Source organism: Odocoileus virginianus, chromosome 34 (assembly GCF_023699985.2).
Source record: "Odocoileus virginianus isolate 20LAN1187 ecotype Illinois chromosome 34, Ovbor_1.2, whole genome shotgun sequence".
NCBI lineage: Eukaryota > Metazoa > Chordata > Mammalia > Artiodactyla > Cervidae > Odocoileus > Odocoileus virginianus.
The window spans coordinates 34,892,325-34,897,970 of NC_069707.1; the positions used below are offsets into that span (position 1 = coordinate 34,892,325).

The following is a 5,646-nucleotide window of genomic DNA, read 5'->3' on the forward strand; positions in this document are numbered from 1 at the left end:
TGGAAATAAATAACCCAAAGAAGTGATTCACTGAAGGTCAAAAGAAACAGGATGAGAGAATATAGAAAGGGCACAGACTTAAACTCACTCAGTCGTCCCAGTTTGTTTGTTTGTTTGTTTGCTTGTTTAAATATTTTAAAATGTTCCTTAGGAGGTCCTTTTAGGAAAAAAATCTTTCTCCTGAAAAACTTACCTTTTTCTATAGCTTTGAAAACTTTTGTCCCTTTCAGGGAAAAAGCGCTTTTCACATTGGGCTAATAGCAGCACTTTATTTCTGTGTGCAGAGATGTGGGGCATTGTACAAACAAAGAATGTGAAACACTGGGAGTCTACCCTCTACTTCAGATGCCAGCCAGAGTAAAATTATAGACACAAGTTTTTCAGAGTAAGATGTAGATTTTCACAGGCTCCCGGAGGAACAGGCCTTGTGATTTAGTCAGTCATTTGCATGGTTATCTCCTTTATTAAATTTTAAGATTCCATAGAGCAAAAACTTCATCTTACTCATCTTTGGCATCGTAAGCCTCACTCCCAATGCACATGCACACATGCAAATAGACACAAATACTTGTGCACACACAAACATTAATCTAGCATCCTTCTTTATATACCACACACCACATTACTACATATCTATTCATGAGTGGATTTGATCAGCCCATAAAACCTCCGGTGAAGCAGTTAAGCAGTTTACATATGAAGTTTTAGAAATCCATAGAGCTAAATAATGACAGTTTTTTAAACTATGTAGCACTGTTTTGCTTTTTGAAATGTTTAGACAAGCAGATTTGACACAAATACAGTAAAACTTGAGAGGCAGTAAATGAAAAACATGTGTGAAAAAAATCAAGACCCTCTCAAGGCAGCTGGACTATTCAGATTGATTAAATGACGTCTACAGAATGCTGATGGCTGGACCTACCGTGACACTTATTAATCCATCAAATATTTATTGAGATCCTACTTTAATAGCTGTTTACTCTGTGCCAAGCACCATTTTAAGTCCTTTATCCTTAGTGATGTATTTAATCTTCTCTAAGAGATAAACATTATTATTAAAATACCTATCTTTCAAGCATGTAAACTAAAATACAAGTAATTTAAGTAACTCATCAAAATCAACACAGATAATAGAGGTGGAATCATAAATTGAGCCAAGCAGCCAGGCTCCAGATCATAAGCTCTTAACCCCTCTGTGATACTGCCAATCCTTGGGCTGGGAAGTCGGAATAAAGCCACAATCAGGAGGTATGTCCTTTTTCTTTGTTTTCATAAAGCTTAGAGTTTTGAAAGAGAGACATGCTGAAAACAACCAATTACAGTCACAAGCAGCAAGTGATATATGAGAGCCAAGGAAGAACTACAGGGATAGAGCAACATAAGTCATCCTAACCTATGGACTGTGAGGCTTCTCACAATGAGGAAAAGATCCAGAGACTGAATGAGGTGCCGTTTCCATACCGACTTTGTTTCCTGATTGTCGTTGGTGACGAGGTATGAATGGTTGAGCCAGAGGGGTTGAGTCATATTCAGGAGGGAATCTTTCCAAGTAATTCCTAAGGTCAACTGATGAGAGATACACCTCTGGTAAGCGAGTCACAGGACAGAAGCATCTGACTAGACAGGGACCAGCAAACCAGGCCAAACATGTCAGCCTGGCTGACTCTTGGGAGGAGTTGGGAAAGAGACTGTTGGGAGAGAAAATATTTCCACAAAGCTAGAAGTGTAGATGTGGATATTCTAGAAAACAGTGCAGTAATAATACGGAGAAACTCTGCTAAGGTAAGAGGGAATGTCATAGATGTGACAGGTTTTGGGAAGCCAGGCAGCTGCTAGACAAAGTCCCTGTAAAAGTCAATCTAAATCTTGGCGATCATTACACATTTATATCCGTCACCATAATAGCACATATCACCTGCTAGAGAAAGTCCCTCTAAAAGTCAATCTAAATCTTGGCGATCATTACACATTTATATCCATCACTATAATAGCACATATTGAGCAGTTTCTGTTTACCAGACTTTGTGCTAAGACTAAGGGGAAACAATTATTATTACTACTGTTGTCATCATCATTGTAGTTGTTATCCTGATCAAAGTTATGACACAGTAGAGCTGAGGGCCTGACCCGTGATCATTGCACAACCCCCAGAAGTTATTTGTCACTTATGGCTGCTGATAATATCTTTTTGACTCTGAAAGTTGATAGTCAAATCTAAGGGAATATATTGAAAAAAAAAATGCAAGTTTTTTTGCTCACTTCAAAGTTTTTATGAATTTTAAATATTAGTTGATTAGCTTTCTTCAGGCAACACTAATTACAGCAGATTATGTAGAACAGGGCACAGTGGAGGTCAGAAGAAGCCCTTAAACTGGGGAAAAGTATGTTTTAAAATGTTAGGGAAACAAAGAGTCAAGAGGACAAACATAAGTATTAGCACTCAGAGCAAGCCAGGAGTTTTAGAGGCCCCAGCCAACAGCTTCTAGATGATTAGCAGAAACAGAAGGGGTAGAAGTAAAATGTGTGACCCAAGAGGCAGGCTATCTGAAATTGCCAGGCAGGCCAAAGCAAGTAGAGACAAAGCCAGACTCATAGGACATGAAGCCAGGACCCCTGAGCCCAGGCTGAGCTCCTGCCCCTGCTTATTCGGTTCCCTCTCATCCTGCTGAGAATGAGTGAGCCTTGGTGGACACCCACATATGGGGAGAGCAGAAGCAATAACCAGAAGGGAATAATCTGTTAAGTGGGGGCAGGAGCTGCTACATCAGAGTTAGTTTAAATGGTTAATGGTATTCCAGTATTTCCTAGGTATACCTCAAGTGACTGAAGTGTTTAGACTAAAACATTCATTTTTAAGAAATAAATGACTGAAAAGTCATTCTTACAACCTTCTGAGATAAGAAGGGCCTTATTTGGGAGCCACAGAATTTTAATGCTTTCCCAGTACTTTCCTTCTGCAACTTTGCAATTGCCCTGTACTTTCTTTCTGCATCCTCTTCCAACCATCATCACTTCTAGGCTCTTCAAACAGACCAAAATGTGGCATACTGGGACATCATTTGAAGAATATATTGCTCTTGACACCCATGTTTTAAGGCATGCCTTTCATGCCCTAAATTGTACCTTTACATTTAATTATAATTATGGGGTTAGCCAAATGTTCATTCAGGTTTTTCATAAGATCTTATGGAAAATCCCAATGAAATTTTTGGTCAACTCAATACTTTATAGGATATTTGTTCATCTTTCATGCATCATAACTAGGATTGCTAAATATTGGGAAAAGTGATTTGAACATATCCTTTATAAAATGCCAATGCTTAGGTAAATATATTTTCACTATCTAGGCACATAGTACTTAACTCTGTTATTCCTTTTCTAAAATACAGGTTCCACATAAGATTATTGAACTCAAATAATAAACTCTTTGAAAATCTATACCTGAATGCGTTTCAAGGAGAATCCTCAAAATCTAACCAGTTCACTAACATTGTGAACCAGGAAGTGACTTCCTTATTTCAACAACAGGAAGTATTTTTATGACCTGTAGTACCGTGGGTGGTACTTTGGGATATATGAAGCAAGAAGTTCCTTCCCTGTTTGCAAACCTCTAGCTACAAGTTATTGCCCTTGGTCTTGATGCTATTGGCTGACTGGCTTATTAAGGATTTGATGCATTGTCTTTTGTCCTTTGGCTCCTGTCACGGTCTTCACTTTCCTGTCCTTTTCGTGGTATCTGCTCGGTTCTGGAATCTCCTTTTGGTTGCCTTTTCTCCCTTGTACAAAATGTTGTCTTGTCTTCTCAGCATTTCAAAAGGTTTCCCCAGTGACTTGAATTTGAAGAAAGCTGCAGGGTCGTAGCTCAGTGGCAAGCTTAGAATGACAGTGAAATCCCTAAACAGGGACTACTCTTTCTGAATAAAGAAATCTAAAAATAAAAGCTGTCTGCAGCTGGGACTGTGTGCCAAGACAACTATTACTGAAATGCAGAAGAAATCGAAAGCATAAATAAAAAAAACAACCTTGCTAGAAAGGACTAAGGTGTTAAATTGGTGCCAAGATAGAAAACTAGAAAAGGCCAACTTCATAGTAGGTGGTTTATCATTCACACATAGTTTAATGCGGCGAAGTCTGATTCATCCAAGAAATGTCAGCCCCAGGATAGAAAGGACACAGCGAAGAGACTCTAAGTCAACCTGACTTCCTCAAAACAACTGGAGAAACTTCACGTTCCCAGGGCACCACTTGCTGCTTTTCTTCCTTCTACACAATGAACCCTGCTTATTTTATTGATTTCTTTTCCACCAATGAGCTTCCTTGGGATGGCAAATTTTTAAAATCATCAGAACCAATCCCAAGTCTCCCTCTCACTAAACCCATTCATGCCTGGCATATGATTTCACAGCATCCTAGTTTGGAGCTCCTATAAGCTCACTCTGACCGCTATTTCAGTGCATTTGACCTTGAATTTTTCAACCCCTCCCTCTTAATCCTGCCTATCATCCCCATATAGTTTCACTTCCTTTTCTCCTGGAAAAGTTTAGACCACCCCCTTGGTTATCACTTGTTGGTATCCATTAGTGAAGTCTCAAATCCCTATACCCACAACTATGATAACACTTGAGGGAAAAGAAGTATATAATTATACAGCTAGTGCTATTGAAAATGTGCATTTGGTGCTCGCTTCGGCAGCACATATACTCAAATTGGAACGATACAGAGAAGATTAGCATGGCCCCTGCGCAAGGATGACACACAAATTCGTGAAGCGTTCCTTATTGTTCAGATGTACAGAACAGACTTTTGAACTCTGTGGGAGAAGGCGAGGGTGGGGATGATCTGAGAGAACAGCATCGAAACATGTATATTATCTAGGATGAAACAGATCACCAGCCCACATTGGATGCATGAGACAAGTGCTCGGACCTGGTGCACTGGAAGACCCAGAGGGATTGGGTGGAGAGGGAGGTGGGAATGGGGATCAGGATGGGGAATACATGTAAATCCATGGCTGATTCATGTCAATGTATGACAAAAACCACTACAATATTGTAAAGTAATTAGCCTCCAACTAATAAAAATAAATGGAAAAAAAAAAAAAAAAGAAAATGTGTGTTTGTCTTCTCAACTGGACCATTCAATGCTGCTCAGCAACCCAATGTGTTACTCATTCAGCTCCCTCAACCACGAGCCACAAATATGACTTCAGATCTAAACCAAGCTTTGAAATCCTCTTTATGTCCCATTTTTTCTTAACAGATGATCTGTATGGGGAAAAGTGGGGCTCTCTATAGCACACAAGACTACAAATTATTTCTATCTACATGGCATATCATGTACTTTCTACCAGCATAATTGAAAAAGCACTCCTAGAACTTTTTATTTGATTACCCACTTTTCTGGCTTTCCTTCAGATTATAAAATCATGCTTATTTCTCTTAATTTAGAAGGAAAAAAAATGTCTCAAACCTGTGTTCCTTCTCTAGCTGTTTCCTGCGTTCTCCATCCATTTATTGTTACAGATAGCGTTCACCTACTGTCTTTACTCATTCACTCACTTTCCCATATTTCACTATTTTAGTGAATATAATTCTTTTACATCATCATTAAAATAATGCATGTACCTATTTTTAAATGAAGAATAGT

The 5,646-nt window shown here is 38.9% G+C and overlaps 1 non-coding gene across 1 annotated transcript; it reads left to right on the top strand.

Annotated features, from left to right (window-relative positions):
• Positions 1 to 4,676: 4,676 nt before the first annotated feature.
• Positions 4,677 to 4,783, top strand: LOC139033061 (U6 spliceosomal RNA). The gene has a single exon (XR_011485698.1). It is a non-coding gene; the product is annotated as a U6 spliceosomal RNA (small nuclear RNA).
• The last annotated feature ends 863 nt before the right edge of the window (positions 4,784 to 5,646 follow it).